At 38.1% G+C, this 25,158-nt stretch overlaps 2 protein-coding genes across 3 annotated transcripts in view; one reads left to right on the top strand and one right to left on the bottom strand.

The window, feature by feature from the left end:
- The window catches only part of STXBP5 (syntaxin binding protein 5), a 206,972-nt gene extending 199,733 nt beyond the window's left edge, over nt 1-7,239 (bottom strand). For both annotated transcript variants that reach the window (XM_069598647.1, XM_069598648.1), the window contains exon 1: nt 7,074-7,239. The gene's annotated coding sequence lies outside the window, so the exon portion shown is untranslated. The remainder of the gene's footprint in view (nt 1-7,073) is intronic.
- LOC138444655 (uncharacterized) overlaps nt 1-25,158 on the top strand; it is a 167,275-nt gene that overhangs the window by 61,367 nt on the left and 80,750 nt on the right. The window lies entirely within an intron of this gene.

The following is a 25,158-nucleotide window of genomic DNA, read 5'->3' as shown; positions in this document are numbered from 1 at the left end:
ATTCCAGATGGTGACTGCAGCCATGAAATTAAAAGACACTTACTCCTTGGAAGGAAAGTTATGAGCAACCTAGATAGCATATTTAAAAGCAGAGACATTACTTTGTCAATAAAGGTCCATCTAGACAAGGCTATGGTTTTTCCAGTGGTCATGTATGGATGTAAGAGTTGGATTGTGAAGAAGGCTGAGTGCAGAAGAATTGATGCTTTTGAACTGTGGTGTTGGAGAAGACTCTTGCGAGTCCTTTGGACTGCAAGGAGATCCAACCAGTCCATTCTAAAGGAGATCAGCCCTGGGATTTCTTTGGAAGGAATAATGCTAAAGCTGAAACTCCAGTACTTTGGCCACCTCATGTGAAGAGTTTACTCATTGGAAAAGACTCTGATTTTTTACTTAGTAATCTTTATTTCTTAGACTAGCTTTAGGTTCACAGTAAAATTAAGTGGAAAATACAGAGAGTTCCCATATATGCTCTGTCTCCAAACATACAACATCTTTCTTATCGACATTAGAGTGACTCATTTGTCATGATTGATAAACTTAAATTAGCACATCATTATGCCCCAGAGTCCACAATTTACATTAAGGGGTAACTTGTGATGTTGTACATTCTATGGGTTTTGGCAAATGCAAAATGCTGTGTATCCACCATTACAGTATTGTACAGAACAACCTCAGTGCTCTATTTTCATTTCTTTTTAATGTCTGAATTCAAAGACTTATTAGTTTTGATTTTTTTTTCTCTGAATATTTTTATAAACAGTGGATACACTGCACTTTTCTTGGCTTTCTTTGCTATCCCTTACTTAGAAGATGGTACCAGTATTGTTATTGGAAACCTACTTGAGGGTGGTTGTGAGACTGACAATTCTCTCATACTCTTTGCTCTCTCTTTTGATCAGTGACTCACCAGATCTCTTCCTTAAAGAGCCCACAACCATTTAGGACTCAGCTGGTTGGGTTTCACTTCCTGGCCTGTTTGATGAACGTAGACTTGGTCTCTGTCCCAGGACTCTTAGGTTTACTTGTCTGTTATTGATTGTCCTTCTTATTTTTTAAAAAACTGCATTGAAACTTTTTAGTGTTGTTTATTGGCTTTTTAAAAATTATAAAATAATAAAAACAACTATTAGAAAGCTTTAAAAATAAGCATAAGGTATACAAATATACACAAATGTTTCCATGGTGGCTCAGCGGGTAAAGAATCTGCCCACAATGGGAAGACCCAGGTTCAGTCCCTGAGTTGGGAAGATACCCACTCCAGTATTCTTGCCTGGAGGATTCCATGGGCAGAGGATCCTGGTGGGCCACAGTTCATGGGTTCACAGTCAGGCATGACTGAGCAACTAACACTTTCTTACACAAATGTAAACCTATGAAACCTGCAATACTCATGATAAACATTTTTTCCTTCTAGCCTTTTTCCTATGTATGTGTATACACACACACACACACACACACACACACACACACATATATACACACGAAATATTAGGTCAGTATATGTGAATCATACTGTTCAAATAATTCTGTATACTTCTGTTTTTTAATGATCATTCTATGGCATTCATTTTCTTATGATCATTAGCATTTTCTGAAAATGTTGTATTTCATTGTATCTACTGTGATTCATTTAAGCAATTTCTATTGTTGGACATTTATCTTGCTTCAAATGTATTTTTGCCAGTATGAATAACATTTTTGGACACTTTTGGGTGAGAGGATAGCTGTGCTGACGCTATATAGCTTTTCTTCTACTTATCATGCCTAAGCAAAGTCTCTCTTAGAACGTGTGTCTTTAGAGTCTTTTTTTCTCTTAAAGGGAAAGTTTAACAATCTTTTCCATCTCTCCTAGCATTTTTGATTTTCTCTCTCTCCTTGCATCAGTTTTGCTCATTTAGATTTTGAAAGACAGTCATTCATATTGTTTTTAAATTTTGGCTGTATCTCGAGGCATGTGTGATCTTAGACCACTGACCAGGGGCAGAACCCACTCCTGCTTTGAAAGGTGGAGTCTTAACCACTAGACCCTTGGAGTCTTTCTATGTCAGTTACATAGAGGTAGAGAGGAGAAAGAAGAAATGGTAACATCTTTTGTAGTGGTACAGTGTTTGAGTCCCAGGTCAAGTTCTTACAGACCAGGTGAACTTTGGAAAGCTAGTCAACATCTCTTTGCTTAAGCTTCTTTATTTGTAAAAGTGGGATAATAGTATTTTATTCATAGGGTCCTTGTTAGGAGTACAAATATACTAAAATATGTGAGTAGTATCTTTTAAAATTCATCTAGTAACTAGTGACATTGAATTATAACAGAGTAAAGCACTCTGTTAAGAATTCTCTTTTGAGCATTCAGTGTTGCTTCTAGCAGACACATGCTGAAGATGAAAATGCCCAAATGTGACACCTTTGGCATATTTTTACATTGAGATCTCTCAGTACTGTGAAACATTGTCTTTTACATCTAGTTTTATACTTTTCTTAGTTTTTGAAATTCCATTATTGAAAGCTGACTACTCTGATGATTGCTGGATGATGATATGATTTCCCTGATACAGGGTATGTTTTAATAGGCATGATGAACAACAGGGTTAATCTAAACCAGAGGCTTTATATACTTTTCCATTTTTTTCTTTGTACATAGCAGATGGAATCTCCCTCCTAGATTGCTTTGGAAATACTTATCCATTTAGAAAACGATCTATTGCTAATAACTTGGGTCAGATTCAGAAGTTTACCTTTTTACTTTCTAATTTTGAGACAATTCCTTACTCACTGAAAGTTGGAAAGCATATTACAAAGAACTTTTATTATATCCTCTACCCAGATTCAACAATTCTTAATATTTTGCCCCATTTACTTCAGTATTGTTCTTTCCCTCCATCTTTTTATGCACAAATACTTTAATATGCGTTTCCTAAGGATTTTCTCTTACATAACCAAAGTACCTCTATCAGAATCAGGAAATGTAACATTCATACAATGTTGTATCTAATTCTTACTTTTTTGTTCAAAGTTCACAACTTATTCAAATAATATGTAGTTTTTTTTCTCACCCAGGATACAATCCAAGATCACTTGTATAATTGTCATGTTTCTTTTCTTTTCTTTAATCCTAAACAGTTCCTCAACCTTTCTTTTTCTTTCATGATCTTAATGTGTTTTGAGTTCCTTTTTTTTTTTTTTTTTCATTTTTTGGCCACACATGGCTTGTGGGCTTTTAGTTCCTCCTCTGCAGGTTCAATCCTGCACCCTTGGCAGTGAAAGTGCCCAGTCCTAACCACTGGACCACCAGGGAATTCCCATGATCTTAACGTTTTCAAAAAGTAAAGCCAGTAACTTTGCAGAATATTCTGTTTGGGTTTCTTTGCTGTTTCCTGATATCAGCTTCATATTTCATATTTTTTATTGTAATAGCATAGCAGTTATGTTGTGTCTTTCTCAGGGTATCATATCAGGAAGCACATAGTATCATTTTGCCTTTGTTATAAGTGACATTAATCTTGATAACTTTAATAAATTTGTATTTTTAGGTTAATTTACTATAAAGTTACTTTTTTTTTCTCTTTGTAATTAATAAGTAACTTGTGGCAATTACTCTCAAACTGTGTATTTTCATGCTTGTCAAACTTTCATCCCTTCTTTTTAATATTCATTAGGCTGAATCCTCTGTCTTTTTTGACATGTCCCTATTTTAATAGTTTCGTACTTTCTGGTACAATGAAAAGTTCTAGACTTATTTTATGGTTTTCCTGCCCCACCTTGTTTATTTATACCTCTTCCTATAAAATTATATACTATGCATTATGTGTATACATGTCTGTATTTATATGAGTTCAGACTCATTATCTCCAATTCCAATTCAATATCCTAATGATCAAAAAAATATTTAAAATGTAGAATAGGTGGGACCTGATATTAATTGACCTTGATGCTGGGAAAGATTGAAGGTGGGAGGAGAAGGGGATGACAGATGAGGTGGTTGGATGGCATCACCGACTCTATGGGCATAAGTTTGAGTAAGCTCCGGGAGTTGGTGATGGACAGGGAAGCCTGGTATGCTGCAGTCCATGGAATTACAAAGAGTTGGACATGACTGAGCAACTGAACTGAGCTGAACTGATATTAATTAAATATAAGCGGAAGGGAGAGGAGGAATTCAAGGTGAATATACATTGTAAATGCTAGCATGGCACTCCCAACTGCACAGTGTAAAATGTTTTATGTACCAACATTTTTTGTTGTGTGTGCCAAACCAGCTAATGAAACCTAAGATTGCTTTACTTTTTTAAGCAGCTGTAGCACAGTGTTCCTGCATATTGATCTTGTAGTCAAATAAAACGTGAGGTCTTTATGTTAACTGTTGTGAAGCAAGATCTGATACCGTTTTTCTTATAAGCTTATTTTTTTGAAACTGTGTTGAATGTTTGCCTGTGAAATTTTATCTGATCATCAGATAAATTTCATTTGACCACCATTCCTTCCCTTTAAGCCCCTTTAACCCCAGCGTAGGTAATATATTAATTGTCCTACAAATGATCTGTTATACAAATGTTTTTAAAAATGTTTTCTATATGCTTTGGTTGATCTCTACAGATAAAGCAGATGGTTGAGAGTACAGCATGCTGTTGGTGGTGAGGGTGATAAACCTGAAATTCTAACAGGAAATGGGGTCATTTCTTGCCATAGTATTTTATGTTATGAAATAAATGAGTCAGGTAATCAAGTGCTCAAAAAGCAGGGGGCCAAGATATAAGAAATATGACTCAAGATTTACAAAAAGATAAGGAAATCTCTCTGATGGTTTTCGCATAGACTGAAAAGGATTCTTAATCTGTCCATCCCATTCTTGGCCTTCTTTTCCTCTCACTGTAAACATTCTTCCTGGGTAATCTAACTCACTTCCATGGTGCTAAACTCTCCAACTACTTCCATAGCTGTTCTTTCTTCCACAATTGTAGAACGTTAACCGCTTTGTGTCCACTACTAAGGATGGCATTTCCTAGCCCTATTGCAGTAGGTATGGGCATGTCGTGGTTCTAGCATTGGGGAAGATGATTAAAAGTTACATATTCAACTTCCTTCTTGCTTAAGAGGAAATATCTGGCCTCAAACTTCCACTATTTTCTCTAAGCAGAGAGACTAGGGAAACCACAAGTTGAGCATAGAACAGCTACCATCAGCCAGGGCCCCTGAATAATTGCATGAGGAAGAGCCATCCACCAGCCTGAAATACTTGTCAGGCTGTAGAATTCATGTGAGTGAGAAATATTTTCCAATTGCTTGAGCAATTACCTTTTTTTGGTGCCTCTTGTGTATTCAAGTGCTCACTAGATATTTCTACCTTAGTATCTCACAGATGTCTCAAGTCTAACGTATTTCTCTTCAGATTTACTCCTTTCTGGCGTCATTGCCATCCCAGGTGACTTATCCATTACACATGGAGTTCTTATCTGATACTTCCTTTTCTTTTTGCACACATAGAATCTGAACGACTTCTTGGTTCTGACTCCCTTATCACTTGCCTCTCCAGCCCTTTTTCTCCTTACACTTCTCTGTTGCTGTTAATTAAGTCCCAATCATCTAAGGTTAGGATTCATGCAGCAACCCTATATCTTCTTTTTCTATCTCTAATCTTGCTCCCCTCAAATTCATACTAGGCTATGATTTTATTGAGCTAGTAAGTACTATCTCAACGGTTTCATCTGAAAAATGAAGATACTCGTAGTATCCTTATGGAGTTCTTATGATAATTAGTTAATATGTTACATCCCAAGCATTTAGCATGGTTCCTGAAATATATCACTACTTAAAAAAGTTAGTCACTGTTAACATTATTATTAGCATTTCCACATCATAACTCTTCTTAAAATTCCTTAAAGGATTATTATTCCTTTAATAATTAATCCTGTAATTCCTTAAAGGATTCCTTAAAAGAATATTATTGCTTCTAGGATAAAATCACTCCCCTTAATGAGCCTGACTAATATTCTCTAATCTGGTCCCTATTAAACCCTCCAGATTTATTTCATGTTAACCCTCTGCTTTATTCATTGCAGTACCTACAGTTCTTTAAGATGTCAAAGTCTACAATACATCTTATTTTTGTACATGTGGATTCCATCGCTTTAAGCACACAACTTTCTTATCTTTACTGAACTCGTATTGACCATTCATCCTTCAAATATCAGCTCATATGTTACCCCTCTAGGAACTTTCTGTTATGCTTTCTGGTCTAGGTTAAGTGTTGTTCCATGTACATCCATAATGCTGTATGTTTTCCTTTATTGTAGCAACTAGGATAATGTTCTATAAACATTTATTAACATACAGTAGATATGTTTTGCGTGTTTGCCTGGCCCATCCTCTGTCCTGACTTGGTGGGCTTCAGTGGTATTACATATATATATTTATATTTTTTTATTTATATATTAACCCTATTTATCATTATCTGATTGAAACATGCCCAAAGACAGGACTGAGTACATTTGTTATATCTAATGAAAATTTGGATTAAGAGACAAAACTATGAGTGGTTAATATTGGTGCTAGAGTTGTAAAATATGAAAATTTAGGACCTTAGAAAGGAAAAAAGAAATAGATACAAAACCACAGACAGAACACAGAAAAACAAGGATTTTAATAAGCAAAAAAAAAGGCATCTTCAGAAAGGAGAATAAATTTTTTGACAGCTCAAATCCAATATTCCAAAAATATTTTTACAACTGTTTATGATAGGTTTGGAATTTATTACATCTTTGCTTTGTATTGCCATGCCTTTTTTTTTTGTTGTTGTTCAGTTTAATTTTGTATTCTATATAAAGTTGTTTATTTCTGGAAAAATTATCAAATCCCTAAAAGCTGTTAGCTATAAAGGCTGAATAGTCAGAAAGTTAAATGTTATTTGAGGGACATTCTACTGGAAATACATTGAATGAGTCATTGGAAGGCCAAGATTCTAGACAAAAGCTGCCATTATTTAACTATATAATCTTGAGTAAATCAGTTGACTAGAGAGCCCCTCCTTTCAGTTATCTCATCTCTAAAGTAAAGATCATAATCTCTTTGCTGCTTACCTTGGAGTTGAAATCATCAAATGTCCACTTGGAGAATGTTAAGGGTTTATAGACAACAAGCCCTTGCTAATGTTCTGCAGTAGAAGAATACTGGCTAGGGCTGACTGGAATGCTTTCTCAGTCCAAAGATATTGCACTCCTAGTCACTAGTGTTGTTTACATAAGAAAGGATGCTGGGAAAGATTGAGGGCAGGAGGAGAAGAGGGTGACAGAGGATGAGTTGGTAGGATGGCATCATTGACTCAGTGGACATGAGTCTGACCAAACTCCGGGAGATAGTGAAGGACAGGGAAGACTGGCATGCTGCAGTCCATGACATTGCAAAGAGTCAGACCCAATTTAGCGACTGAACAACAACAACAAGAAAGCATACTTTCCATTCCCAGAGAGATACAAAGGTTTACATTTGGAACCTAAGAGAGATAAATTACATTATTTATCTGCAATATGGTGGCATATATTTATGTCTATTCAACTAGGTAATATTTTTAGCAAAAGAGAAATAATTGCAACCAAACATTAACAGATAAAAAATAAAACATTTACAAAAAAACGATGCTTCCAATTATGTGGTACAGTTATTAAGGGCACAGACTCTTAGTTTTCTCAACTGTAAAATGGGATTTATAATTATACAAGCTAATAGGATTGTAAAGAATTTAGTACAACTCCTGGAACAAAATAAGGGCCCACAGAATGGTATGTGTAGAAGTAAATGTTAGCTTTGATCTCTAATCTGGAATGAACTTTGGAGAGATTACTGATTAGAAGTGTGAGGCTGACCAGGTGCAGAAATGTGGTCCCAGGTGTAGAATTTCACAGCAAGTCATCCATCTCTTTGCATTAATGTAACAATTCAGATATGGAAGGATTTGGATCCTTGCATTTTGGTTTATTATTGGTCTTAATTCTTCTAAATGTCAGTCAATCAGATGGAATTCCTCTGCCCCTCATTTCCCAGTACAATTTTAGATATGCATGTGTGTGCACTCAGTCATGTCTGAGTCTTTGCAACCCCGTGGACTACAGCTCGCCTGGCTTCTCTGTCCTTCACTATCTCCTGGAGTTTGTTCAAATTCATGCCCATTGAGTTGGTGATGCCATCCAACCATCTCATCCTTGTCGCTCCCTTCTCCTTTTGCCCTCAGTCCTTCCCAGTATATCAGAGTCTTTTCCAATGAGTTAGCTCTTCATATCAGGTAGCCAAAGTATTGGAGCTTCAGCTTCAGCATCAGTCTTTCCAATGAATATTCAAGGTTGATTTCCTTTAGGGTTGACTGGTTTGATCTCCTTGTTGTCCAAGGGACTTTCAAGAGTCTTCTCCAGCACCACAATTGGAAAGCATTAATTCTTTGGTGCCCAGCCTTCTTTATGGTCCAAATCTCACATCTGTACATGACTACTAGAAAATCCATAACCTTGACTAGAAAGCCTTTTGTTGGCAAAATGATGTCTCTGCTTTTTAATACACCATCTAGGTTTGCCATAGCATTCCTTCCAAGGAGCAAGCATCTTTTAATTTGTGGCTGCAGTCACCATCTGCAGTGATTTTGGAGCCCAAGAAAATAAACTGTCACTGTTTCCACATCTAGCCTGACATTTTGTATGATGTACTCTGCATAGAAGTTAAATAAACAAGGTGAAAATATACAGCCTTGACATACTCCTTTCCCACTTTGGAACCAGTCTGTTGTTCCATGTCTGGTTGTAATTGTCACAGTATTACAAATGGCTATAGCTTTATATGACAACATAAAAGCAATGTATGGAAAAAATGATGAAAATTATGCACAATGAACCCACTTTATAGATATTCATCATATTCAATGGACTGGTAACAGTAGTTCAGAAAGATAATTTTCAGTTTCTTCATCTTTTTAGATGGTTGTTAAATTAGTTTTGACTATTGTTCTAAATATCTTTGTTTTTTAAAAGATATAAATATCAGGGGTATAAGAGTGCCGAGTATCTAGTTGTCTAATTGGAATAGCTGTCATCAAGAAAACAGCTCCAGTTTAATGTGGAAATAATAAAAATGAACTATGCATCCTGGAAATGTAGTAAACAGAGAGATTTTACCATAATAAGAATACTAAAACAATGTAATATTATATTTGTTTTCAGAAAACAAGGAAAAATATCTCCTTTATAATGAAACACTGAGCATACGTTCTTGGGATTTACCGATCAGTATTGTTTTAAATTAAAACAAAATTTATTTATTTTTGTCTTAGAATGTAAAAAAAAACAAAACCCAACACCCTAATTCACCCATAGAGTGCCAAGTCTGTTCTGAATGATACTGATGGAAATAGTGGCTAAGGGACAAAGAAGAGAGCCAAATTTAAGTTCAAATTCTAAAAGTTGGTCTGTGGATCTTCTGTATTTGAAATGCCACTTGCTGATTTAATGTGTTTTAAAAGTTGTCATATTTCTGAATTTGATGTACAACTTAAACTCTAACCTGTGTTAATGTTTAATTTTAATTACGGTATTTCTTTTTACATTAAGGACTGAATTAAAAACAAAAGTGGGCTTTCCTGGTGGCTCATTCAGTAAAGAATCTGACTGCAATGCAGGAGACCCAGATTCAGTCCCTGGGTCAGGAAGATCCCCTGGAGAAGGGAATGGCAACCCACTCCAGTATTCTCACCTGGAGAATTCCACAGACAGAGGAGCCTGGCGGGCTACAGTCCATAGAGATGCAAAGCCGTGGACATGACTGAGCAGCTAACACTTTCACTTAAAAAGAAAAGCAGTGTGTTACAAAAGCATTATCTTTGGATGATAGTTCCTGTGCCATTCTTTGAGTTTGAAATGCTCTGGCCTGTACGTACACTCTACTTTCAGAAACAGTATTAAATTCGAGCTGTAAGTCTGTTAAAGTGCAGGAAAATGCAACTCCTTAACCTAACATAGGGCTTCCCAGATGGTGCGGTAGTAAAGACCTGCCGCAGGAGTTTGATCCCTGAGTCAGGAAGATTTCCCTGGAGGAAGAAATGGCAACCCACTCCAGTATTCTTGCCTGGAAAATCCTATGGACAGAGGAGCCCGGCTGGCTACAGTCCATGGGGTCTCAAAGAGCTGAACGCAACTGAGCACCCCAGCATGCAACCTAATATATGCCAAATGTTTTCATTGACTTTTGAGTAAGAAGACTCATTTTGGGGTCCCTCCCCAGAATTCAAAGCCAGGTGAGCAAGTGACATTTAGAATTTATAAAGCAGACTCAAGTTTGAGATTTTAAAGTATATTAATTTTTTGAATAAATTAAGTAGGAATGTTTTTCCTTATTCTGACAATCCCACCTGGATTATGTACATCACAGATCACAGACATCAGCAATTCTCAAACTTTATTTTTATAACAGTCCCCTGAGATGTGTACTGAAAGTGCACGGAGCCAATCTCCTCCCCACCTAGTAGGTCTGGAGTGAGCTGGGGGATCTAGAGTTTCTATAGACATCAGGTGATTTGCATACAACTGATCCAGCCATCATCTTTGAGAAAAACTGAGAATTTTCAAATAGTTTTGAGAGGAAAACCAGTTAATGTTGTACATTATGCATCTCTAATTTTAACACACTTCTAGAAACATGTAGACACAATATAGGATAGAAAAAATATTTTAATCAATTGGCAATGTTAGGTTTGTCTGCCAGCCCCCAGATGTCTAGCTGCACGTTTGTAAATTGCATCTCTCTTTGTGCATTGGTACTTCATTGTTAAGTGCAGGGTGAGGTGATGTGCAGAGCCTGTTGATTCTAATGTGCCTTCCCATCTTATAATGTGAATCTGTGCTTCGGCACATCTGCTTTTCTTGGCTCCTGGGTTGGGTTTCACGTGAGCATCAGGCCACTGCCTAGCAGCACTTGACAAGATCAGAGTGGAAATAGATGTTCTCAGTCTTGATAAATTTGGCTAGCATCTTTTTTGAGAGTTCACACTTGTCCCTCCTGCCATTGGAAGAAAGAATTTGGTAGCATGAAAAACATGGTGGGCCTGGCAATTTTAATCTCTTTGCAGGAATATGGGGAATAAAAAGCAAAGTTATGGAGTCTTTAAAGGGTAGTGTACCTTCAATTTCTTTGGTGAGCAAATGTGCTTGTGCCACAGAAAATGAGTTTTGTGTCATAATTTGCTATTCAAAAACATACGATTAGGACTTCCCTGGTGGTCCAGTGGCTGAGACTCCATGCTCCCAATGCAGAGGCTTGGGATTCATTCCCTGGTTGGGAAACTAGATTCCACATGCCATAGCTAAGAGCTTACACACACAACTAAAGATCCAGCATACCGCAGCTAAGACCTGGTGCAGCCAAATAAATTAAAGAAATATTTTTAAAAATATATGATTGATTCAGTAACATGGATACGATGTCATGTGACCTTCTGTTTTCTCTATTTCTAGACATTCCAAAAAATTGGGAGGGTACCCTTTAAAAAGACAAAACCCTCCAGAATGTGAAAATCGTTTTGAATGAATTAGCATGATAACTTCTATCCAACTCAAGCATCTGTCATAAGTTTCATGCTTCAGTCACCTGAAAGAGGAAAATAAAGTCCTTTGATTTTTCTGCCTTTCAACTCTGGAACTGAATAGAATGTCTCTGACTTTAAAATGGGTGATCTCCAAAAGAGGGAAAAGTGAAAGATAACTTAACATATTATTAACTGCTAGTATTTTTGGTGTTTTAAAAGTTTTCTTCCTCTCATTGAAATATGCAGTTATGACATTTCCAAAGAGTGGTGGCATCTGGTGTTAAGGACAAAATAGTGGGAATTTACCACAAACAGCCTGATTCTCACACCTGTTCTGTCTGAGAAAGAAAGTTTCCTGAGGCCACTTGTGGAGTCAGCAGTTGTCTAATGCGACATAGACCTGTAAATATTTGTTACTTTTCAACAGTGCTATGATTTGTGATTCATAAGTAATAGCAAATAATTAGACAGCACTAACTTAGATTTTGGGCTTCCCAGGTGGTGCTGGTGGTAAAGAACCCACCTCTCAATGCAGGAGATCCCTGGGTAGGAAGGTCCCCTGGAGGAGGTCATGGCCACCCACTGCAGTATTCCTGCCTGGAGAATCCCATGGACAGAGGAGCCTGGCGGGCTACAGTTCATCGGGTCACAAAGAATTGGACACAACTGAAGCGACTGATGGAGAAGGCAATGGCACCCCACTCCAGTACTCTTGCCTGGAAAATCCCATGGACAGAAGAGCCTGGTAGGCTGCAGTCCATGGGGCTGCAAAGAGTTGGACACGACTGAGCAACTTCACTTTCACTTTTCACTTTCATGCATTGGAGAAGGAAATGGCATCCTACTCCAGTGTTCTTGCCTGGAGAATCCCAGGGATGGCAGAGCCCAGTGGGCTGCCATCTATGGGGTCGCACAGAAGTGACTTAGCAGCAGCAGCAGCAGAAACGACTGGGCATGTACTCTTGCAACTTAGATTTTAAGTACTGTGTGTGTGTGTGTGTGTGTGTGTGTGTGTATTCATGTAACTGTCATGATAACTGTCATTATCTCCATCTTAGAGATGAGAAACTGAGGCATGGAGAAATTGCATCTCTTGCCCAAGGTTTCATGGCTGGTAAGTCAAAGATCCCAGACAGCTGGATCCAGAGTTTATGTATTTAATTAGCACACAACACTACCTCTCAACTTCAAATGTGTTTTCCTGCTGTGTATTCATCCTGGGAGGCTGTGCAAGTCCATCTATGTTGGCATTACTGAAAAAATTCCTGTGCTTTCTTTAATTTAATTCATTGCCAATAAATTAGAAGCCAATCTAAACTGAAAGCAAAATACCCCCAGCAGCTCAATCTGGCAATATAAAAAGGAAGCGAGCTGTCCCTCTAGCTAGATGCAGCCCACAGACATGCTTAGTTTGGTCTGTGGTTTTGGCCTGGACAGTGTTTTACATTTTAATTAGTTCCCAAAATAAACACAATGAAATTGAAAAGCTTTGTACACAAATCTGAATTTCTGCCCTCTCTTAGAAAATTGGATTCTCAACATTGGGTTTGAATCTCTAGCTTCTCAGAGTTCTCATCATCTTCATCTCCTATAAATCAGGGCTTAGGGTTGCTTACCATTGGTCACATCACTTCATTTATGTGTTTTACCTGCCTGGGCCCTGTAAATATTTGATTTTATCCTGCTTGGAACAACATTGTTTTCCAGGAGCAGAAATAAAATAATTAATGACATTTATAAAAGGGAATTTCAGAAAGGTGGCTTTTAGATTAGATGGGTATTTATTCCTCAGAATTAAAGGATTAGTGCTGAGCTTTATTCTGAGCAAAAGAATTTAGGGTCAGATTAAAATCTTGGGACACATAATTTTGTCCTGTCTCTACTCTTCTATGTACCTTCAAGCAAGTTCATCAACTTTCACATAGAATAGCATGTTTTCCAAATTCTAGGTACCATTCACACCATAAAATGATGAAAAATATTTTCATGCTATGTTTGGAGTTGATAATGGACAGGGAAGCCTGGTGTGCTACAGTCCATGGTTTCTCAGAGTCAGACATGACCGAACTACTGAACTGAACTGATGCTTGATGTATATTATTCCAAAGAAGATCAAAATTTTACCCAAATGAAGAGAAGAAAGATTCCATAGCAATATCACAAATCCATTTCTTTCCAAGGAGAAATCATTGATTTTTTAAAAATACACAGGATCTATCAAACAGTAATGATAAGAACAGACCCTAGTTTGGCAAAGTCTGCTGGATGAGAAATAAATGAATCTTTTTCTCTAATGTGCTGCTTGAGGTGGGAGGGGGGTTCATGTTTGGGAACGCATGTAAGAATTAAAGATTTTAAAATTAAAAAAAAAAAAGAAATGTGTTCACCAAGAACCCTCCCATATAGAATTCTACAAGCAAATTTGCTTGGACCTCATCTTTAAAATATTCACATTTATCTGTGATACATACAAACTCTTTTAGGCTTTGTTTTATCTGCACTGGCAGGATTTGTACAGCCATACATCGGGACCTCCAGTTATTTAGCTAGTAGTTCATCCATACATTTGTTCGAAAGATATTTACCAGGTGCCTAGTACATGCCATGTTCTCAGCTTCCTTATTGTAATTTACAGCCTAGACATGATTCAAACAATGAGGGATATTCAGTTGTTATGAAGGTGGAGGATGCTCAATGTATCCGTTGTTATAATTTGTGTTTTGAGTGGGATTTCTGAGATGACTGAACAAGTATTTCCTTACATCTGAGTTCCAAAATTAGTAGCAAAGTACCAAACATCTTGGATCTATGTCATCCTCTGTTTGTGAGTCAAGCTAGGAGAACTGTCTCCAAAGCAGTTTGGCATCTCTACATTGCCACTTGGCTGGCATTTTAGGGGAAGAGATGTTGAAAGTTTAATCTTTATTATAATTTCTGAAAAATTGCCAGTTTGTTTTTCTGGCCTATCGCTCCTTAAAGTCTGTCTCAGAGCCTTAGGCATTCTGTTGCGTTCCACTTGTCAAATCCTTCAGCCCATGTAGCATACTTTGTTTCCATTTTTCCAATTTTGCTCTTCCTTGGTCACATTAGAGAAATATATTAGTGTCAAATATACCAAGCCTTCCTACATACAGTATATAGCTGATGTCATTGAGGAAAGTTCAAGAAGGTCTTCGGTGATTTTTGTCTTAGACTAAAAAGGTGTGTAATCTATGATTCTGTTTCGATCCCTTAAGGTTCCAGAATTTCCATTCAGACAGACACTTTCAGCAATCATTTATAAGCCTGCATCTCTTCCTTCCCAATGTTAAACCACAGTTAACAGCATCCTGACCACTTATGTACTGAACCCCTACAACAGGTTCCATTTGAGACTACAGCCAGAAGCCCGCTAATGCCCTAATGAAAGCAATTTGTATCAACTAAGTCACAATGAAGACACAAAAGGGAAAAGGTTAACCCTGCCAAATGGGTGTCTTATTGAATTAAATGAAAACTGCAGCTCACTCTTTCCGCAGAATCCTGGGTGAAATTCAGAGACACAAGCTACAGCGGCCTGAGGTATTTTTGGATTTTGTTTTCTTTTCACTCTACATCTTAGTGCATGCTCATTTGAAAGCTCCTCTACTTTCATTTCACTGTCAAGAAGTTTTCTGTCTGATTTTGAATACAGTAGGATAGAATGATTGAAGAGTGTGTGTGTGTGTTAGAGGGTGGCTGGAGTCCCAAAGAACGGAAATCAAGACAGAGCTTAAAGGTCTGTTTTCATCAACTCTTCAGCCGTAGAACACATGTTCTATTGGGTACTTTCCAAATTCCCAGACTGTGCTATTCATCTGAAAGTTTCAGCTCCATCAAAGTCTGTCTTGTTGGAATTCTTATAATTTGAAATATATATTTTTTGTAGGATTTATTTTCTTTCCTATGAGAAAAAAGTACAAGTGATGTCCAGGAGATCATTATCACTTTCAACATTCATGAGCATGGTGGGTAAGAACCTCATTCCAGGTCTTAGAAATACAAGGAAATGAAAGAGGGTAGAGCAGTTTCCCTTAAAAAAAGAGAAACACTAAGAGCTTTACAGTTAATTTGAAAAATTGGTCTTTTGCATGTAAATATGCAACGGTTAGAACTGGATCTGGAACAACAGACTGGTTCCAAATAGGAAAAGGAGTACATCAAGGCTGTTTATTGTGATTCTGCTTATTTAACTTATATGCAGAGTATATCATGAGAAATGCTGGGCTGGATGAAGTACAAGCTGGAATCAGGATTGCCAGGAGAAATATCAATAACTTCAGATATGCAGATGACACCACCCTTATAGCAGAAAGTGAAGAAGAGCTAAAGAACTTCTTGATGAGAGTGAAAGAGAAGAGTGAAAAAGTTGGCATAAGACTCAGCATTCAGAAAACTAAGATCATGGCATCTGGTCCCATTACTTCATGGCAAATAGATGGGGAAACAGTGTCAGACTTTATCTTTTTGGGCTCCAAAATCACTGCAGATGGTGACTGCAGCCATGAAATTAAAAGACACTTTCTCCTTATAAGAAAAGTTATAACCAACCTAGACAGCATATTAAAAAACAGAGATATTACTTTTCCAACAAAGCTCATCTAGTCAAAGCTATGGTTTTTTCAGTAGTCATGTGTGGATGTGAGAGTTGGACTATAAAGAAAGCTGGGTGCTGAAGAATTGATGCTTTTGAACTGTGGTGTTGGAGAAGACTTTTGAGAGTCTCTTGGACTGCAAGGAGACCAAACAGTCTATCCTAAAGGAAATCAGTCCTGAATATTCACTTGAAGGACTGATGTTGAAGCTGAAACTCCAATCCTTTGGTCACCTGATGCAAAGGACTGACTCAATTGAAAAGACCCTGATGCTGGGAAAGATAGAAGGCGGGAGGAGAAGGGGACGATAGAGGATGAGATGGTTGGATGGCATCACTGACTTGATGCCCTTGGATATGAGTTTGAGCAAGTGCTGGGAGTTGGTGATGGACAGGGAAGGCTGGCGTGCTGCAGTCCATGGTGATGCAGATAATTTAAGATATATTGGTAAGTGGTATAGACAGTAATGATATGGAGAGAGTGAAACGGGGAGCTCAAATGGAGAGTTCCATGGAGAAATATTAATGATTTAAATTTGCTCAGGGTTAATGCTGTGTGGAGAGAAGGCAATGGCAACCCACTCCGGTACTCTTGCCTGGAAAATCCCATGGACGGAGGAGCCTGGTGGGCTGCAGTCCATGGTGTCACAAAGAGTCGGACACTACTGAGCCACTTCACTTTCACTTTTCACTTTCATGCATTGAAGAAGGAAATGGCAACCCACTCCACTGTTCTTGCCTGGAGAATCTCAGGGACGTTGGAGCCTGGTGGGCTGCTATCTATGGGGTTGTGCAGAGTGTGATACAACTGAAGCGACTTAGCAGCAGCAGCAGCAGCAATGCTGTGTGGTGCTGGAGAAGACTCCCGAGAGTCCCTTGGATAGTTAAGGAGATCAAACCAGTCAATCTTCAGGGAAATCAACCCTGAATACTCATTGGAAGGACTGATGCTGAAGCTGAAGCTCCAGTATTTTGGTCATCTGATGTGAACAGCTGACTTACTGGAAAACTCCCTGATGCTGGGAAAGATTGAGGGCAGAAGGAGAAAAGGGCATCAGAGGATGATATGACTGGATGGCATCACTGATGCAATGGATATGAACTTGGGCAAACTTCAGGAGATGGTGAGGGGCAGGGAGGCCTGGCATGCTGCAGTCTATGGGGTCACAAAGAGCTGGACATGACTAGGCGACCGAACAACAACAATGGTCTGTGACTTAATATTAACCAGAAGAATGATGACTCCTAGAAATCACTGAAGAAAAATCCTGAGCCAGAAAATGATTTTAATTTATTTCTTCCAAATTTCTCTGCTGCTGCTGCTGCTGCTAAGTCGCTTCAGTCGTGTCCGACTCTGTGCGACCCCACAGGCGGCAGCCCACCAGGATCCCCTGTCCCTGGGATTCTCCAGGCAAGAACACTGGAGTGGGTTGCCATTTCCAGTTCTCCAGTACATGAAAGTGAAAAGTGAAAGGGAAGTCGCTCAGTCGTGTCCGACTCTGTGCGACCCCATGGACTGTTTTCTTTATCCAGATTACTTGGGCTTAATCCTCATACCTGAGGCTCTTTACATTGCCCCAACTAATTATCCTAGGAAAAGGGTCAGTAAGTGTTTTTTTTCTGTAAAGAGAGTCAGATAGTACATAGCTGAGGCTTTGTAAGTCATGCAGTTTTTGTCACAGCTACTCAGTTACACAGTTATAACATAACAGGAGCCACAGATAATAGGTAAAAATTGAACATTGTAATATTTCGATAAAACTTTACAAACAATAAAATTATGCCAAAGAATGCTAATGTTCATATAATTTTTCTGCATCATGAAATAGCATTCCCTGGTGCCTCAGAGGGTAATGTGTCTGCCTGCAATGTGAGAGACCCGGGTTTGATCCCTGGGTGGGGAAGATCTCCTGGGGAAGGGAGTGGCAACCCACTCCAGTATTCTTGCCTGGAGAATCCCATGGACAGAGGAGCCTGGTAGGCTACAATCCGTGGGGTTGCAAAGAGTCAGACACGACTGAGCGACTTCACTTTTTTCTTTTTTTCTTTGAATTTTTTTGAACAACTTACAAAGTATAAACCATTCTTAGCTTGTGACCTGTAGAAAAGTGAGTGCTGAAGCAAATTTGGCCTATGGACCTTAGATTACTGACATCTGCATTAGAAGACTTCAGCATTTCCCAATCTGCACTCTCACTACAGCTCTATTTTCCTCATCTGTCTCGTAGAAACTAGGTACAGTCGCTATATACAATTTAGTAACATAATCTTCAAAGTATAAAGCTAAAACTAATGTAATAATTTATTTGATAGCAAATAATTGACATAACTTTAGATTAAAGGAAGTCTTCTAGTCATGTTAAACATCAGAAACTGCTGTCCAGAGAAAAGTAAGTATGGAAAACATAAGATGAATGAGTCAAAGTCCGTGTAACTAATAGTGAAGCCTGGTTCCCCTTCCTCCCTTGGGCAGGCAACCAGAAAAATCTCTCCTTGCAGAAGAGATGAGCTGAAAAAAAAGACTCATCACAGATATTTGTTATTTCACAGTGAAATTTCTTCAATGCTCCATCTTATTTTGAAATATGGTTGCAAATACTAGGAGTACCAACTTTAAATAAGAAAGGTAGGACCATGGGGATGGAGAGGGACTGAATAGAGAGCATACTGATTTTATTTTAAGCCTTGTGATAATATATGATTTTTAAACTCCTACATATATATTTTTCGTAAATATAATAAGTTAATTACAAAGAAAATGGAGCCATCTGGTGACGTTCAATGCCTATAGAACAAATCCAAACTGTTGGGCATGTCAAATAAGACTCTATAACTTAGGCATAGCTCACCTTTATGGCTATACCACAATCACTCCCTAGCATGTACTAGAAAAAAGAACTATTCTGTACAAACTACTTTTATATCACTGTATTCTTGCTCCTGTTTTTCTCTCTTGAATGGGCTTTTCTCACTCTCTGCCTACTTATCTTTCATAAAATGAATGTTTCCCCCATTTTAGACCTTTCACAGACCCCGTAAGGATCATTTTGACATGTTTACACCATAGCACGTAGCATAGGGAGCTTCCCAGGTGGTGCTAGTAGTAAAGAACCCGTCTGCCAAGGCAGGAGACATAAGAGATGCAGGTTCAATCCCTGGGTCAGGAAGTTCCCCTGGAGGGCACAGCAACCCATTCCAGTATTCTTGCCTGGAGAATCCCGTGGACAGAGGAGCCTGGTGGGCTATAGTCCATAGGGTCGCAAAGAGTCGGACATGACTGAACCAACTTGGCACATACACACACACTTAGCACAGAGAATTATTTATTTGTTGGATTCTCATGCTAGTTCATGGAGAAGGCAATGGCACCCCACTCCAGTATTCTTGCCTGGAAAATCCCATGGACAGAGGAGCCTGGTGGGCTGCAGTCCATGGGGTCGCTGAGGGTCGAACATGACTGAGCAGCAGCAGCAGCAGCATGCTAGTTCAACTGTAAGCATATCAAGGCAAGGATCAGGTTTTTTTTGTTTTGTTTTGTTTTAGTTGCTGAGTCATGCCCAGCTCTGTGCAGTTGTGTTGACTGTAGCCCACCAGGTTCCTCTGTCCGTGGAATTTCCTAGGCAAGAATATTAGAGTGGGTTGCCATTTCCTTCTCAAGGATCAGGTCTGATCCTTTATGTCACCACTTCCTAGCATATAGCAGGTGCTCAGATAATAGTAAGTGACTTAAAGATAAAATCTGGCTATAGTCAGATGCTTAGTGAAAGAAGAAGATACATGATTGGTGACAAATTTGATTTATAGTGTGAGGACAAAGGCCAAAGATGATTTTTTTTTAAATACTTTTTGGGCCATACTGAATGACATGTGGGATCTCAGTTCCTCAACCAGGAATTGAACTCATGCCCCTTGGATTGGACGTACAGAATCTTAATCATTGGACTGTCAGGAATGTCCTAAGGTGACTCTTATTTTTAAGTATTTAAATAGTTGGTAACTAGGAGACTGATAAAAAGAAGCTGAGGAGATTCTTTTGTGGCAAATATGACAAATTTGGTTTTATTTTTCTCGAGCTGAAATATTTCTTATCAGAAGTTAGAGAAACAAATTGAATTTAAAAAATGAGTCTAAGGTTAATATATATATATATACATGTTATGTAATGTTATGTATGATATATATATTATCTTAATATACATATATTATGTTGTCATTATCATATTAGACCATCTGTGAATCCAAGAGATTTGATGAGATTTCTGAGGTAGATATTGCTGTAAACAGTAACCCCTACTCTAGATGTGCAGTGGGATAACCTGGTGAAAGTGAAAGTCGCTCAGTCATGTCTGACTCTTTGTCACCCTGTGGATGATACAGTCTGTGGAATTCTCCAGGCCAGAATACTGGCGTGGGTAGCCTTATCCCTTCTCCAGGGGATCTTCCCAACGCACCTGGAGAGCTGGTGAAAATGCACATTCTTCTGCCCCTACTCCCTGAGACTCTGATTCGGTTGGGCTGGGTTGGAGCCCAGGAATCTTTATTTTGACAAGTACCTTCTGATGGTTCTGATGGAAAATCTCACATCCTCACCTTGAGAAATTACTGGATACTGGGAGAAGGAAGAGGTTGAAGAAATTACTTTGGGAGTGTTTTGGGAGACTGGAGAAAGATGTGTACTCAGTGAAGGGGAGAGGAATAGATGGCTGCAATTTGGAAATGCTTTACTACTATCTGCAGAAAACAGAAAAACTGGAATTAGAGTTTACCAGTTACTTTATCTGTCTTCAAAATGACTACTTCTGATTTGTGGTCTGAATTTTAAAATAGCTTCATGTCACAGACCTCATAAATAGCTTACTATAAGGACTGAGGAGACATCTGGGAACTCATGTTAATTTTCAACCTGTGATGAGTTAGAATTCTACTGCTGTAAATATCACACTGTTTTCTTCCACTTCCCAAATGCTTTTGCAATAACAAAATCAATTATATATTCAGATTTAACATCCTTTTTTAAAGCAAATTATGTAAAAAGTCTTTATAGATATAAGCATTGTTTTTCACTATATGATACATCTTTTGGTGATGACTCATCCTTATGTGCAGAACTCAAAGAATCTGTCATTCACTGGGTAAATTACTGTTAAGAAGTTTGCTTTTATTGCTAACTCTGGAAATGAATAAAACCTTGTGAATATTTTCCTTAAGCTGTCTAAATTCCATTTTTACTAGAGCCACAGTTAGCTCTATAAAGGAAACAAATCCAACTGAAATTTTAATGGTAGCATATGAAATAATTATTATTAAATTCTTAATTCAGTAAATTAAAAATAAATAAATATTAACCAACATGTGTTAGAGTTAAATTTGCAAACTGCTTCATTACAATAAATAATATTAAGCATGAAAGCTATCATTGCCTGCTATGTGTGGAGATAAAGACTAACCAAATGAGAACAAGCAAAGATTATTTATTCTGAGCTTGTTATAACAAAGGAGCTGGCTACCAATACTTGTGTCTGTCAGAGACTCAAAGATAAGCAGAGGAGCCAGAAAGATTTATACTGAATAAAAGGGAAGACTTCAGGTGTGCTCTGATGGAAGGTTGTGGGTATAGGAAAGCTGTAGATGGGTTAAGAAGAATGGGAAATCCTATGTGATTGATTGTGCTGTGCTTAGTTGCTCAGTCATGTTCAACACTTTGCAACCCCATGGACTGTATAGCCCACCAGGCTCCTCTGTCCATGGGGATTCTCTAGGCAAGGATACTAGATGGGATTGCCATGCCCTCCTCCAGAGGATCTTCCCAACCCAGGGATCAAACCCAGGTCTCCCACATTGCAGGCAGATTCTTTACCATCTGAGTCACCAGTGAGGCCCAAGAATACGGGAGTGGGTAGCCCATCCCTTCTCCAGGGAAACTTGCTGAAGCAGGAATCCAACTGGGTTCCTCTGCACTGCAGGTGGATTCTTTACCCTCTGAGTTGTCTGGGAAGCCCATGTGATTGTTTAGGGCTGCCTATTTGCTTTCTCTAGTTGGCCCAAAGTTGGAAACCAGGAAAACAGGAAACTGTCAGTTATGAATCAAGTTCTTGCCATTTGGGGCTGTTTCAGAGATTGTTTTTTGACCCCCTGGGTCAGTTGATTGCTGGTTCCTACAAGTCTGACTTCCCTGGAGAAGTGAATGGCTACCCACTCCAGTATTCTTACCTGGGAAATCCCATGGACTGAAGAGTCTGGTGGGTTACTGTCCATGGAATGGCAAAATAGTCAGACATGACTTAGCAGCTCAACAACAAATAACAACAAACAAGGTTGGCTTACAGATAGCAGGCTGGCTTTCTGGACTGGCTGCTCTAGCCAACAGGTTGGTTTCCTGAGCTGGTTGCTTCAGATTGTGTGTCAGAGTTCCATTTATATGATCTGTTGTACATTTAATCTGACATACACAATAATATCTATGGTTTTTTAGGACAAAATCATAGTAAAGTTGGATAGATCTCCAAAACTTATTCTAGAGCAACAAAACAATTTCAAGATTGATAACATGTTATTATTTATATTACATAAAAAGAAAAGAAATAAAATCCTACGTAACCAAAGCTGTTGGTGTATGCATGCTCAGTCATGTCTGACTCTTTGCAGCCCATGCATGGTAGCCTGCCAGGCTCCTCTGTCCATGAAAATTTCCAGGCAACAATAGTGGAGTAGGTTGCCATTTCCTACTCCAGAGGATCTTCCCGACCCAGGGGTTGAACCTGTGTCTCCTGTGTCTCCTGCATTGGCAGGCGGATTCTTTACCACTGGTACCACCTGAGAAGCTGAAACAAAACCATAGATGTTTAGTAAACAATGTTTAGCAAATATTAGATGTGAAGGTATATCTTCATCAAAAATCCTGGAATGTTATAAAACATCAGGTGATAGAAATCTGAAGAGAATAACTGAGAGACTGAGGAATTCTACAGTTTATTCCTAGACCCCAGGGATGGTGGCCGAGGGAAGAGCTGTTTGTGGAGGTGCCCACATGTGTGCAAGGAGCAGCCTGTGCATGTGCTTGGGACCCTGAGGTGGGAAAAGGATGGGTGTGGGCCATTCTGCCTTGAACTAGGGATTCTAGGGAGGAATCTAAGAAGCTGCAATTCTGAATTTTTATTCATAAATTCTAAACATATCCTCTTGATGTCCATGAAAGTATACTGAGAAGAAGAAAAATGTCTTTTTTCTTTTTAATGTATTGTGAGTCTTCAACTTTCTAGTGACATTTCATTCAACTCCATACATTTAACTGAGAAACTGCAAATACTAAGTCGGAATCACAGCAAATTGGAAGAGAATTTGATTTATTCAACTCTTGAGAATAGAGAACGGCTAATTACATTCTTACAGTATTTGTGGTCACTGGGTATATAATCAGAGGCTCTTCTCTGGTATAAAGATGTATCTAGATGGACGTAGAATTTGTACTTAAAGTATCTAATAATCACTTGAAGAAGACTAAATTATAAAACCTGTAAGAATGCATCTATTGATGAGTTTTTAAAATAAAGTACTTGTTTTCAATCATATAAAACAAGTTGCAAGTTGCTAAGTTGGAAAAGAGCTTTTCCACTCTACCCCCAAAGACAAAAGAGGTGAGTCACTAGTTTCCACTGTATTATACAGTCATCACAAAATAGTCACAAAAATTCTCAGTGTTCATACACAATTCTTTTTTAGCTAAATCCTGTGTACTTCTTCACTTTGGCTGACACTCCTAATTTACTACTAAAATTGAAGCGTAACTGTTAAGTGTATGTTTTATACAAATATGCCTTGAAAAGTAGTCTTCTCTATTTTTTCCTCCACAGAAATAAACTGAGTCCATTTAGTGCAATGAACATGTACTAGTATGTAATGTGAGCCATATATAATTTTTAAAAATTTAACCAGCCTAGTTAAGTTTTAAAAGGTGAAATTAATTTTAATAATGTATTTTACTCATCCTACTATATCCCAGATGTTATCATTTCAACATGTAATGAATGAAAAAAAGTCACTGAGATATTTTACATTCTTTTTTTCTGGAGGAAGGAGGAGGAAGTTGCATAGGTTCCTTCAAAGCAGTAACAATATTTTTTCAGAGATAAAAAGTAAGCATTAGTTATAATTAAAGGCTCAAAGCAAAAAGGTACTGTATAAACTTTGGATTCCTACCAGCATCTTGGGTGTCTCCAAAAAAACATGAAGTGCTTAAGGATAGGAACTTTTCTTATTCATCTCATTATCATTATCAGCAACTTTTTAAAAAGTTGGCCCTCAGGTAGAATTCCATCATTTCACTTTACTTCAGAGGATCATAGCCAAGTCTTCAAACTAAAACACTTGGTTAAATCTTTCATAATGAAAATTTTTATTGAAAGAAATACTTTAAAAATTATATGCAACTGTATCTCTAGTTCAAATATTATTTTTACAATTTCTTTTTCTCTTTCCCTTTCTTTTTAGCTAGTGTATCACTTAAATTCTGGAAAGGATTGAATTCCCCAAAGTGAAAAAGTGTTAGGTGCTGAATTGTGTCCAACTTTTTGCAACCCCATGAACTATGGTTTGCCAGGCTGTTCTGTCCATGGGGTTTTCCAGGTGACAATACAGGAGTGGCTAGACATTCCCTTCAGGGAATCTTCGCAACCCAGGGATCAAACCCAGGCCTCCTGCATTGTAGGCAGATTCTTTACTGTTTGAGCCACCAGGGAAGCCACAAGGAGAAGTCAAATCTGCAGTGTCTCAAGCAATAAAATGGCTTAAGTTTCAAGGTCAAATGAAATATGTATTAATATTTCACATTTAAAGGAAAACTTGCTTTATGTAACTCTAACTAATCAGATATTACCTTAATATAAAAACAATTTTACTGAGTATGACCCTGAGTCATCTTTAAATATGTTATATTTTTTTCCTGATATGAAAAATATTCTTCTTCATATGAGAAAATATCTACTGAAGACTCTAA

The sequence above is a fragment of the Ovis canadensis genome, chromosome 8 (assembly GCF_042477335.2).
Source record: "Ovis canadensis isolate MfBH-ARS-UI-01 breed Bighorn chromosome 8, ARS-UI_OviCan_v2, whole genome shotgun sequence".
NCBI lineage: Eukaryota > Metazoa > Chordata > Mammalia > Artiodactyla > Bovidae > Ovis > Ovis canadensis.
Note: the sequence above shows the minus strand (reverse complement) of the source record. Positions and strands in the feature narration are given on the sequence as shown.